The sequence below is a fragment of the Rousettus aegyptiacus genome, unplaced genomic scaffold (assembly GCF_014176215.1).
Source record: "Rousettus aegyptiacus isolate mRouAeg1 unplaced genomic scaffold, mRouAeg1.p scaffold_m13_p_4, whole genome shotgun sequence".
In the NCBI taxonomy this organism is placed as follows: domain Eukaryota; kingdom Metazoa; phylum Chordata; class Mammalia; order Chiroptera; family Pteropodidae; genus Rousettus; species Rousettus aegyptiacus.
This window is the reverse complement of record NW_023416307.1, coordinates 144,697,258-144,711,323: the sequence shown is the minus strand read 5'-3', so window position 1 is coordinate 144,711,323 and position 14,066 is coordinate 144,697,258. Positions and strand designations below refer to the sequence as shown.

Sequence of the window (14,066 nt, the reverse complement as noted above, 5' to 3'; positions counted from 1 at the left end):
CAGGACCTACATCACTGCTCTACCGCAAACCACCTCGGCTGTCTCTGTGAAACTTGCTCAGGAAATGAGACTTCCTGAATTCTGTCCACTTGGCCGGAGGCTGCCCACCATGTACCCTTCTTTAGGAAAGACCAATTTTAGAAAATCTCATTTAGATAGCAGAGGATGTATACTTATGCATACCACTGAAAACCTCCTTTTGCCCAAGGATTCTTCCATTCCAACTTTAGAAAGTCAGCATCTTAGCTAAGTGCACTTTAAAAAACAAACAAACAAACAAACAAAAAACTTCATTGACACCAAACTTTTCGGGAACTCTTCTAAGGCCAGTAGGTAACCTTTGCAAATGCTGGAGACCCCTGAACTATTCAGATGCATGCTCAGGGGGCAGCCAGAAAGGTCAGCAGAAGAAAGAACAAAACAATGGTGGAGAAAAAGGCCCTGGGGTGTTGGTTCCCAGCCTGGCCCTCTCAGGACTTCATTTTGTTCCCTGCTAGAAAAGCAAACAGACACAAACACGCCTGAATTCAGACACCTAGGGAGGGATGCCTGGGTGGGACTTCGGGACTGAGTGAAGAAGGCGGGGAGGCTTTGGGAAGACAGGTGTGTTCTGTTCAGAGTAACTGAAATGTGGTACCATCCAAAGGTACCACAGGGCACCTGCTACCTCCTAAGGGTCTGCTCTTTTATATTGAACGTCATGAATGTTGAAAATAAAATATCTAACAAATGTGCATTTAAAGTAATGTTGCAAGAATGCTCAGCTCAAAGCAAGGGTCTCGCAGGCCAGCTGTGGCACCGTTTAGTCACTGGAATCGCCTCAGATTAGAAACCTCCCCGCTCTCCTCCAAACTGTGTCCCTTCTGACTCCGTACTATCAGAATTCTTACTAGGAAGAAGACATGATTTTTGTGAAAATGGCAGTGGGTTTCAATTTCACAAGAGGTGAAGCAAGCTGACATTACCTGAGAGAAACAACTGCCCCCTGAAAACCTTGGAACTAAAACAAGGCGGTCCCAACTCCACAGCCAGGTGCCAGACAGCTTGCCTAGGTTCTCAGCCTGGTCGCGTCCCTTGTTGTGGCCCAGGACAGGACAGCCCCAAACATCCCATAACGGCATATTCATTACTTTGAATCAAGGTTACTTGATGAGCAGCCGGGCCCAGGAGGGCACCTGGACCCTCACTTGTGTCCCTGAATGCAGGAAACAAATCTCCCCTGTGAAAGATGCCCTCCCAGCTCCAGGGAAGCCAAGAGAGACAATCTGATGACTAAAGAGATCATGAGCCAAAGAGCTGATATAAACACTTTATTAATTTATTACCTTGGCGCAAACTTTGTTTAGATTCCTCACTAATGAACGCCCACACCTCGCGCTCAGATTCCTTTCTAATGAGTACTTTGTCCTGTTAATTCTTCACAAGGTTATTCTTTCTTTCCCTAAAAAGTACGAAAAGGTACCTGGTTCAATCATGTCTTTGCGCTTCATTTTATGATCTGAGGAATATATCGTGATTCTCCCGAGAGTACGTATTATAAAACGGTTTTTCTCCTGTTAATCTAGTCTTGTGTCAATTTTACTATTTTATTACCAGTCCAGCCATAAGAACTGAAAAAGAGTAGGGTGGCAGGGAATCTTCCTGACCCCCTCTGGGAAGCGATGACATTTTAGAGTCTAAGATGGACAATTTCCGGACGAGACTCTGAGGCAGTGTTCAGGAGATGCTTTCTTCCGAGCGGGGCTGCAGAGGCCTCCGGTGACCTCAGGGGGCCTCCTGGCACCTGCTGCCTGGAGCCCGTGTCCCTCTGTGCTCCCACCCAGTCTGGCCCACGGAGCATGCCCGTGTCTGGCTGAAGAGGGCACCAGATACCTTTTGTTTTAGGAACCCTGGGCCGGATGCTGGCAGGTCACCCAACCCCACCCTCTCACAAGGGTTTTTATGCTGACCTGGGAATACTGTTTCACCGAGAGGGTCAGGCGGGAGTGGGGGAAGTCACTGATTAGAGGCAATTTCGGAACGTCTCAGGCCCGACTCTAAAGCTTTTCTGAAAAGCGCAGGAGATGAAAGCCGGGTTTGTGAAAAAAGTCAGAGGTGTGGATGATGACTCAGTGACTGGAACTGCATTTGTGGATGGTAAACAGGCTCCTAAATGAATTTACTTGGCAGGTGGCAGGCAGGAAGAGAATTTGAAACCTTCCCAGCTTCCCAGCTTGGGCTGAATTCTGCCCTGGGGTGTAGGTAAATTCACTGGCTCCCTGTTAGAGCCCCACTAGCCAACACCAGGAAACGGCCCTTGCAGGATCTCATTAACACCCACTGGGCGATAGCGCCCTCACCCTGGCTTACTCCTCTGAGAACTCCTCCCCTCCTCCACGCACCAACATCAGACTTGCTACAGCTTCTTCCCACGCTCCAGGCCTCCAGCCCACAGATTTGTTTTGTATTCACATACAAAAATGCCATAGAAAACACAAGGGAGGGGGGTTAATCTAGGAAACTCTACGTCAGGGGTCCTCGGGCCCAGGCCTCTGAGCAGCTGGCCAACGCACAGACATCAGAATCTCACCATGGAGCAAAGTCACCTGCAGTGCACTCAAAACCAGAGCCCACGCTTGTCCGCACTGGGACTATTTCTGGAAGGCCACGTAAGGAGCTGTTAACAGTGGTTACCTCTGGGGAGAACAAATTATTTAGTGGTTTGAAAAATTCATTCATTTTCTTCTCTTGTATTGTAAAGATCACATACGAAGTTGTAAAACAGCACTTCTGTATCTCGTGTCTCAGAGATTTTTAATGGTGGATATGTACACACACACACACACACACACACACACACACACATACAGATCTACCCTTTTCTTTTCACAGGCTATGAATCTGACCCAGGGGTTCTCAGCCTCGGCACTATTGACATGTGGGGCGGATGATTCACGGATGCAGTGGGCTGCCCATTAGCACATTCGGCAGCATCCTGGTCTCCACCCGCTGGATGCCAGCAGCACCCTCCCCAGGTGTCATAACCTAAAAGCTCTCCCTGGGGACAGCATGGCCTCCGGCTGAGAACCACTACTTTAAAGCAGTCTTTTATTAATGGGCCTTTATCATATTCCCAAGTTCTGACAAATACAAACGATTTTGCAAAAACATTCTTGGACATACGTCTTTGAATATGTATGAACATTTCTGGAAGATTCCTAGAAGTGAAATTACTGGGTGAAAGCATATTCACATTTACGTTTTTGATGTATGCTGCCAAAATGCTATCCAAAAAAGACAGGAGTCTCCCTGAACACGAAATCTGGCCAACACAGATTACCTGTGTTTAAAAAGAATGGAAATGATATTTTGTTATTTAATCTTTATTTCCCTGATTACTAGTTGGTTGAATATCTTCTCATGTGTTTATTGATTATTGCCTGTGCATATTCTTGGCCTATTTTCTATTGTTTGTATTTTTATTATGGATTTGAAGATATTCTGAATATTAACCTATTATCTGTTATAGATATTACAAATAATTCTCTGTCTCTCATTTGCCTTTATTTTTAGTTTTTTGTTTTACCAAAGTTTAACTTTTTTTTGCAGCCAAATCTAAGTATCACTTTTTATAGCTTCTGGGTTTTGTGTCTTATTCTCCACCCCAAGATTATAGAATAGATTACATTAAAAAGAAATACATGTTTTCCTTTCTTATATAAAGAACTTTCACTTCTTTAAGCATGTGGGATTTTTTTTTTTGTGGATGGCACGAGCTAGGGCACACAGTAGGGTACTAACTTACCAAATAGTGAATCGATTGTACTAGCGGTATTTGTTGAATAAGACATCCTTTCATTGATTTGAAACGCTGAGTTTTACACAAGCTTCTATCTGCTCATTTCCGATCCAGTGTCCACATAGCAACCCCCTTAAAAACTCCTTAAAGCCTATAACCCTTCAATAGTTCCCCATATCCTTGAATCAAGTAAAAATCACTTAATGGGCCCAAAGGGGCTACAGGTTCTAGTCCCAACTGCCTCTGCTTCTCTGGGTATATTCTGTCCCTCAGAGGGGTCCCCAGTATTCTCTCTTATGGTACCTTTGCAATTGGCGCTGATGTGTATTTACTGATTATCTTGTTCACTACCTTTCTCCCCAACTACAATGTAAGCTCCACGAGTAGAGGGACTCTGTGAGTTTCACTCCTACTCTCTGCTCCCAGCAGCGTGCCCTTGCCCACTGCTTAATTCGACTTTGGGTGAATGAATCATTCCTGGGGTTATCCTGCAATCCTCTGTCAAAAGCTCCATGACACTCTAACACATTAGAAAAACACACATCCTCCCTTACTGGCCTCAGGTCCTTTGAGGAGAAGATTGTATTTTATCATGTAACATCACTTAGGGACCTAGTACAATGCCCGGTGCTTAGAAGATGAATGACTTGTGGTGGCCACTCTGTAAACACCTGTCCAAGTTGGCTGAATGCCTGCCTGGCCCCCAGACTTTCCAGGGTATGTGGGTGTGGGTGTGATGGAAGGAGGGCTTCCGGCTTCCCAGCTCACGATGCAGCCAGAACATTCTCCGCGTGTTACTCGGGCCAGGACTTGCTCCCCTTGTCCCTAACCGATTTTTCACAGCAGATGCAGCCTGGATGGACTACCCGCTCAACGATCACGTCACCTATGTCCCCGCTGCTCTTCACTGGCAAACGCCATCAGACCACAGTCAGGAAGCTTGAGCTAGAAAGCACTACCTGTCAGTCAGAGATGTCACCGCGTCAAAAAGGGTCAGACACTGAGGGAGAAATAAACTCCGGCGAGGCAGCCTCTATCTAGCCGCTGTGGCAGTGATGGCCCTTGTCATGCGGCTGTGTCTCCGAAGGGCACCCCGGCCTCCACACTGGCTGCTGGATGTGTGTCAGCCAAAGTGAACAGGACAGAGAAGGAGTAGCGCAGATGTCTGGAGGTCAGTGCAAAGGAAACGCCCGAGGTGTGAAGGGAGCACCGGCCAAGGCAGGGCAGGAGGCGTGGAGAAGTGAATCGGGAGCCATGAGGGGTGAGGCGTCCAGGGGGACGGCAGAGACCACACCTGCTGAACGCAGGGAGCCGGCGGTGTGAGGCCAGCTCATTGCCAGGTGGCACGGTACTGAGTTCACAGATGTGATGACGGTTCAGGACCAAAGGTGGGTCCCTTCCCCAACGACGGTCACACAGATGGCAGGTGGTGGAACCAAGAGGCGAATCCAGGTCTACCTGACTCCTGAGACTCTGTGAGGAGTGAGTGTGTTCCACAGGGATGAGCTCACACCCAAGCCAGAGGCACACATGTATTATTTTTCCTTTTGAAAGACTGAATCGCACACTATATATAGTTTTATACCCTACTTTAAAAAAAAATACAAATATTTTCTCTTTTGCAGATGCCACACATTCAATTATCCTGCTTCAGAGAGCCCTTATCACTGCCTGGCAGGCTGTATATTTTACCTGTAATTTTTTCATTGTCTGTCACCCCCTGAATTTAAGCCCCATGATGATGGGGGCTTTGACCTGTTTTCTTCACTGCTGTTTCCCCAGTGCCCTGATGGTCCATGGGTTCTCCATAGATATTTGTTGAATAAATGAAGGAACAAATGAATGAATGCATTTATATGTCCATTTCCTGCAGGCCTTCTATGTACCAGGCACTGAGCAGAGCTCACTCCTGCCTCATGTCTAGAGGTAAGTGGAGGAAGGTAAAAACCATCGCCCCAGAGAGGTCCTACCGTTAGCACATGGGGTGATGCCAGTGGGCACACAGGCAGGGACCGTGATGAATTCCCTGTTGTATCCCCAGAGTCTAGCACAGAGTAGGTCTTCGATAATATACTCAGACCTAAATTCGGGGTTAAATTTGATTCTCAAAGTACCTCAGTGTAAAAACGGCCTGCGGGCTGGGTGCAACCTCTTTGGTGTAGTCAGTTCCCCGTGGGCTCTCTTGGGTTTATGGGGAGGCAGCACTGGATGTGGGGGTCTGCCTGAGTGGGTGCTGCGATGACAAGCAAATACGGTCCCCAACAATGTAGACACATACTGAACTATTTATGGATGAGACAAAACACAGTACAGAACTTACTTCATAATAATATGGGAGCAAATGGGTATGATATCCTAAAATATTCTAAAATTAGATTATGGTGATGGGTGCACAACTCTGTCAACTTATTAAAAATCATTGAACTGCAAACTTAAAACTAGTAGCTTTGATGGTATACACATTATACCTCAATTAAGCTGTTAAAGATAATTTGGGGGGATTAAGTGGGTGGGGATATATTTCGACAATGATTAGGCATAAACTGGTGACTCCTGCAGCTGGGTGAGAGGCACACAGGGAGGGGTTCATTCTGCTATTCTCTTTACTTCTGTATATGTTTGAAATTTTTCATCATGATGAAGTTAAAATACGATACCCGATATGCTCAGAGAAATAACTAATTGCCATAAAGAGGGAAGGGCAGAGGGAAGAATGACTTGAGATTTGTAGTCATCACTACAAATTTATAAATTTGTAAATTTATAAAATTTATAAATTTTATAAATTTATAAAATTTATTTTAAAAATGTAAAAATTGAATCATATTAATGAGCATGCAGGTAGAGCGATGCCATGGGATTTCATCCAAGAGCAGACAAAGATTTTTTGTGTGTGTGCCCACAACACCTAGTCTTCCAAGGTGGTCTCCCATCGAAGTACTAACCAGGCTCAACCCTGCTTAGCTTCCAAGATCAAATGAGGTCGGGCACGTTTAGGGTGGCATGGCCATAGACAGACAAAGACTTCTGATTCCTTCTAAACTAAATGAAAGCCTAACTGTTCCCATTCCAACCACAGCCAGACCAAGCGATTAGGTTCTCTAGTCACAAAAGCCACCACAGCAAGTATTAGGGCAGAGGCTTGGGAAGGGTGCGTCCGATGTAGCCAAGCACACTGGTATCTGAATGGGGTCACAGGTGGCCACAGGTGGACAGCTGTTGCCTGCAGTTTTCCATAATTCTCGGTGCAAACTGGGCTGAACACAACTTGTCTGACCCTCTGCAAAGAATAGAAGTACCTTCTGAAGCAATGTGTTCCCAGGACTGACTAGAAAAATACCCAGCCTGTGATGATTGATTTGGCAGGGGGTGTGAAGAACATATCTAAGATCCTGAAATGTCTAGAAATTGCATGGGGCAATTTCACAAGCCAAACAAAGATCCTCCGTGAGCAGAAAAAGGAGCGAGAACTCTTGCACTAAGGTGAGACGGATTTCTTACAGCCAAACCCAAGCCAGCCTAACCCCAGCACATCAGCTGCCCGACAGCACCTGAGTTTAATTCCCTTTCTTGCCCTTGGGGAGAGCTGGTGGGCATGCCTCCCCACTCAGGGCACAGCCCACACGTGAGCATGCTTCTCTCCAGTCCCTGCCATGGGTCCCGGTACTGAGCCCCTCACATCACACTCTCCACAGGGAGCATCCCTCCTAACCGGAGCCACCTCACAGAAGCAGGCCACCTCAGGGGACTCGGAACTCTCTATGTCCTATTGACGGTTCCATCTTTGTTCCAGCCCGTCTGATTCAGCGTCAAGCGATGGGACATACAGGCAGCTTCCTCAGAATATGAGGCTGTGGGCCTGAGAGACACTGAAGAGATTCGTGTTCTGATGTGGATTCCTCCACACCATTACCGATGCCGTTTGCTTTAAATACTACAGAGATCTAACATACATGAGGCGTACAAGTCGCACAGAAAAACCACTTCCAGCTCCCTTTCCAGTGTTGACTTCCACTTCCCCATGCACATCCATGTCCAAACTGAAGCAGCCTACTGACCATTCTCCAGCCTGTACTTCCATTCGCTCTGCCAACCTCCTGCTTCAAGACTAGTGACATCCAGTAGAACTTTCTGTGATGATGGAAATCTTTTCCACCTGTGCAATATGGTAGCCGACAACTACATGTGGCGGGTACAACTGAAGAATTCAGTTCTTAATTTTAATTAATTTAAATTTAAATGGCCACATGTGCCTAGTGGTTACTTCATTATATAGTTCAAGACCCTCCAAAAAGCACACTCTCTGCCTTTATGTTCCCCAGGTTGAAGGGGTCTCTCCTTCCTTCAGCATTTCACCCCCACCCCTTTCTAGCATCTGCCATATCCCCTTCCAGTATTCTGCCCCTCACGAGATAAAATGTGCTTGCAGATCCAGACAGGGTCTGGGCCTCGTTGCATTTCACAAAGCAACCACTTGGTGAAAGAACTCACTGAGTGCTTGTCCTGTTCCGTTGGACCAGACCTTTCTCCCTCCTTGGAGTAAGTGTCGGGCTTCTAGGAATGGCTGTTCATAGTCTGGAGAGGTCAGTGACCTTCCACAGATACTGGTCAGGGAGCGGATGCTCCAGCCTTCGGTTCTTTTCTACATAAACCCAGTTTTATTTCTGAGAGGCAGCTTGGCTTTGGTGCAACTGCCTCAGATCAGTGGCTGGTGCCCCTTCCTACTTGTGTGGTCTGGCTTTTCCACGCTTCAGTTTCCTCACCCAGATAATAAAGACGATAGTATATACCCTAGAGGGTTGTTATGAGGACGAAGTCAGTTAACACTCGTAAAAGCGCTGTGTTGACCCAAAGTAAGTATGTAATGAACAGTGAAATAATAACATTAATAGCAAATTAACATGTAAGAGTTAATGCTTGAGCATGGGTCTGGAAGGTACCTCCGGAGTTAACACCAAATTATCAAATATCTAAAAAAAGCAGATGTCCTTTGACTCAATAATGTCATTTCAACTAAACTGTCCTATTGAAACAGATATAGGCCTAAATTGATTTATAAGAATAATCATTATAGAGTATTACAAAAGTGGAAAAATTAGAAAAAAACCTAAATATCCAATAGTATATGTTGATTAAATAAATTATGGCTTGCCTCAAGATAAAATACTACGTAGCCATTAATAAAAAACGTTTACCTAGCTAAGAAAAATAAAATCAGGCACCAACTTGTGACTTCCCATCCCCCAACCAACAAAACTATAGACAATATCTTTTAAAAAAACTGTTTAAAGACATCTTTAAGAAAATATCTTTAAAGACAAAATGTTAAATGTGAATATTTTGGAAGGATGGCATTCATGGGTGATTTTTTTCCTCTTGCGCTTTTTTTTCATAATTTTTAAATGTCTGTATTGAAAATATTATTTTCGTAATTATGGCAAACATAGCTTTAAACAATCTGGCTTTAATAACACAGGAAGATACTCACAACATAGTAAAAAATAAAGATCCCAAAAAAGATTCGCAATGTGAAAATACACCCACATGTGTGCCAAGAATACACGTGGAAGCCAAGTGCTCAGCACGTTAACGATGCTCAGTGCTCATTTTAAGCCAGGGTTTCAGGGTTGGGGAGCAGATGTTCTAGCTTGTCAGGATAATCCTGGTTTACGCTCTGGAGCAGTGGGCCAACTGGCGATGCCCTTGCCCTCAAAAGTGTCCTGCTAAATTATACAGTTAATTAACCTAATTGCCAAAAGCTTCTAAAATATGCGAAAACATTTGTGCTTTTCTGTATTTCTAAATTCTAATAAACACAATGTGTTTCCTTAATTCTAATTCGTACTCCCCCCACCCCCATACACATTTTAATGTTGAGGTTGGAATGTAATTTACAACAGAAAAGAGCTCTGTACCTGCTTCTCCCCAAGTCCCAGGCTGTAAATCAGTGGCAAGTCTTATAGACAGAAGGATCTTGGAATTGAGGAAACAGCATATTAACTTAGAAATGGGGAAAACATAGAAAATATATGAAATAATCTTTTTTAAGATTCTAAGAGAACTGAATAAACTCAGGCAATATGATCCCTGTATGCAGCCAGGGGGTGTTCTCCAGAGACTCCCTGTAGAGGTGACTGCTGAGAATTTTCTCTAGGACTGGTGTCTGCAAGGGTTCTGAAATAATACTGATAATAATTATTTTCACGAATGGCTAATATTCATTAGGCACTCACCATGGGCCAGGGGTAGGGCTGCTGATATTATGGCAACCCAGTGAGGTAAATGCTACCATTAATCTCGATTTACAGATGAGGAAACTGTGACAGGAGAGAGGCACCTGCCCCAGGCCACAGAGCTGTGTGCTCAGAGATGGGGTTCGGTCTTTTCCATTTGGCTCCAGAACGTGGTTCTTAACCAGAGTGTGCTGCTTCCTGCCTCTTTTACATCCCTCACCCCTCAAGTCGTGGGACTGGGCAGATGAATTCATCAGCAAAGCCCTACCTGTCAAGCTTCCGCTGAGGACTCAACGATCTGTGTGTGCGGGTGCGGTGTTGAGGTGCGAGAAGCTTAAATGGCCAGATGTTCTGATTCCCTTGGCCTGAGCCAGGCGGCGTAAAAAGAACACCCAACACCCTGTTTGTGCACTGTGGCTGACTGTGCTCTCCCAAGATCGCCACGACAACGTTTCCGGCCTCACATGTTCTTCTAGAACCTTGCCGCTTCCCATCAAGAAGCAGAATTTGTTTCTCTTCCCCTCAAACCACACAGCCTTGGGAGCCGCCCACAGTGTGGTGGACGTGACACTGTAGGACTGCCACGGCTAGGTCACGGAGCTTGAGACAACTCCCTTCTGGCTCTCTGTTGTGGGACGTCCACCTCCCCGCCCCCGCCGGAACCCTCCCACCATGTCACAAGGAAGCACGGATCACTTGGAGAGGCCACGCGTAGGTGCCCAGACAGTAGCCCCAGTTAAGGGCCCCTGCCAACAGCCAGCATCAACTGTGACATGTGAGCCATTGGACCTTCAGCCCATTCCAGGCCCAGCTTTCAAGTCTTCCCGCCGAAGCCCAGTCATTGCAGAGCAAAGACAAAACCTCTTCGCTGAGCCCTGCCCAATTTCCCGACCCACAGAATTTGTGAGCATAATAAGTGGTGGTTTTACACCGCTGCGTTTTGAGGTAATTTGATATGTAGCCATGGAAGCTGGAGCAGGCGCTTAAATTAAAAAAGGTCCCGTTTGGTCTGTTTTGAAAGTAGCACATGAATCGTTCTGGGTTTCATGTTTTGATTCTTTGCACGAGGAAGTTGAGATCTGTCCAGAGGGCAGTGATGAATGAGCCCAGGTGAGACAGAGAACATCTGTGACCCGCACCTGGGGCTCTGGCTTAAAAAAAACGTCCCCTCAGCAGAGATGCTCTTGGGGCAGGCGCAGCTGAAAGGCAGCTGTCGCCTCTGTGGACGCTGTCGCTGAGTATTCAAAAATGAAACCGCTGCGGTGGGGAAGACTTAAGAATGGCTGATATCCCGACCTCCATCCGGCCATCACTGAGTGGATGCTCATTCCGAATCATCTGCAGACTAGAAGCTCTGACGCGGCTAAAACTGCTGAGCCGGGAGGCATCGAGCTTGCTTTCGTTAAATGAGAAATGCCAGTGGCGGTCAGAGGCAACCTCTGAGAGCTCTGGGCTCGGGCTTCCCAGTAGCCGCGGAATCCCATAGGGAGAAGGAGGAGGACGAGAACTGTAGCGTTGGCATTTTCTCGGCCCCACCCCTGAGCAGCTCAGCTTGGAAGAATCATTTATTGATGCTTCCTGGTAAGATTTCATTTGAAAATATATTTACACGTTGATTTTCTTTAAATTAAATGCGGTAACTCTCGCCGTGGTGCGGCCGCAGAGGTCGGCTCTTCTGAGTTCGGTGAGCTCGCACCGCCTAATGCCATCCTTCCACCGCTTTTCTCCACTCAACCTACCAGCCTGCTGGTCGCAGAAGGAGGAAAGACTTGTGGACAGTGCTGAGTCACTTCAGCTACCCTGGCCGAACCCAGCCCACATGACAGAAGCCAACCCCCAGACGTGGAAGCACACCTCGTTCATGGTTAACAGAGCCAACCCCAGCTGACTTTAGTCATCCGAACAATAAACTTATTGTCATATGCCACCAAGGTTTTATGACCATTTGTCATGCAGCGAAAGCTAACTGATACTTCTGTTTCCAGAATATTCTAGGTTTCCCAGTCAGGCAACTCTAGTTTTGAAAATGAAAAGAAGAACAAAGTTACTTACTTATTCGGTGATTATTTATTGAGTACCAAGCATGTTCCCAGCCCTGTGATGAGCACTAGTGATACCAAGGACACTGGTTTCCACTTTGCAGAAGACAATCCTACGTGAACCCTGATGTGGGATAAACAGTTATGCTGCTCAGTCCTTTGGCCACCATCCTGGGGAAGTAAATATCTGGAGGAGCTGTGGGGCCGGTTCCAGCAGGAGGCCTGGCATCCAGCCCTGGGCACTTGCCAGAAGTCAGCAGCTGCTGAATTTGAGAATGTGGGTGTGGGATGCCTAAAAACCCAGGCAGCAGAATGCCAAATTAGTGCCAGCCTCGGGGAGAAGAAATTAGTCTGGGATAAAAAATGACAAAGCAAGTACACAAGAACCATTAAGGGATTGTAAGCATGTGTCACTGATGGAAAACCACAGTGTTTAAGGATGCATGACTGTCAAATGGTACCCAGTGAGGAATGGAAAAGAAAGGCTGATTGTTGGCCCAAGGCTGGGCTCCAGTCAGAATAAGTAAGTCAGCCTGAATGGGAGCAAATAAGGCATGGCTAGCAAGCTCCATGGATCAAAAAGTCATTCATAAACATAATTACTAGTGGGCCAGTTAACCTCCCTGGGCCTCAGTTTCCTCATCTTTAAAATGAGGATAATAAGACAACCTAGCACGCAGAGTTGATATGAGGATTAAATGAGCTGATTTTGGCACAACAGAATAGCATGGTACTGCTCTAGTAAACATTCACCAATGTTGGGTGTTAAAACTCCTTTCAGAGATATGCCAGGAAGGGGAACACGGGATGAAGTTTGAGAAGCTCTTAGCAGAGTAGCACTTCAACATGATTCTTCTAAGTGCAGTGAGTGTATTGTCACCAGGAGATGAGCACAATATGATGACAGCTTAGGCACAGGCTCTGTCCTAAAGGGTAAGGAGCTTTAGGCCCAGACACAAGTCCCTTAAAAGAGAATAGAGGATACATATCATCAGGGAGGTATGATTTGTGAAGATAGGAGCCTGGAGCGGGGAGGAGGTCAGGTGTGTCCTCTGTGAGGTGCAGGTGAAGCCCCTGTGTGGGCTCCCCAGGAGGTGGGATTTGAGTAGACGCAGAATGGAAAACAGAAGCTTCCAGCGGAGGGAACACGGTGAAAGACAGCACAGGGTGGGAAAACACAGGGCACGTTCGAGAACCAGTGAGTTGTCCATTTTAGGCAAGCCCCAGAGTGTGTAAAGGGGCATGAAGGGAGGACGCTGGCAGGGGACCGATGCCAGGCTGAGGAAGGGGACATTACTGGTGGGCAGTGGGGAGCTAGTGAAGGTTATTGAGCAGAAAGGGCTACAGGCAGAATTGCACTTTCGGAGAACTAATCTCTAGGTGGACCAGAGATGGGGGAGAAGGGACTCAGGCGCTGGTCGGGAGGAGGCCACGTCAGTCCTAGTGAGGTAAGGAGGACGAGACTGAAGTACCAGCCGGAGGAATGGGCAGAGGAGACAGGTGAGAGAGGAGGACAGCAGGTGGCATGGACGTCCCAGGGAAGCCTCCGGGGATCAAGGCTGCATGGTGATGTGGGGAGCAGGCAACCCGACTGCAGTGTCCATGTGGCTGGCAGGTGCCGACAGGAAACTCCCCTTGCTACCGAGTAGGGAGGCAGCTGCCTCAGATTCCTCAAATTGCTGAGAGCACACTCAGAATGAGCTGGCAATGCCACCTGTCCAAACATTTCCACATACGAAACCACCGATTAAAGAAAAATGCGCCAGGCCTCACCCCTTCTGCAGGCCGTGAGCTGTCCCCCTCTCCTGCTCTGGGACCCAGAGAACAACTCCCCAGGGAGGACCTCCCCCACCTGCCCTCTGGCTGCCTGTGCTTCCAGGGACCAGAAAGCCTGCAGTGGTGAACCCCCCTGCAGACAGGCGGGACCGCGGGTGGGGAGGAGGGGGGCTGCGGTGTGGACGCTTTGCCCTGTTCTCCCGCCCTCCTCCAGCCACCTTGTCTTCAGCACAAAGGCAA

At 47.1% G+C, this 14,066-nt stretch overlaps 1 protein-coding gene and 1 pseudogene across 2 annotated transcripts in view; both read right to left on the bottom strand.

Moving 5' to 3' along the window:
* Positions 1-14,066, bottom strand: part of CMTM7 (CKLF like MARVEL transmembrane domain containing 7) — a 46,045-nt gene that overhangs the window by 12,989 nt on the left and 18,990 nt on the right. The window lies entirely within an intron of this gene.
* Positions 6,675-6,793, bottom strand: LOC118602650 (annotated as a pseudogene).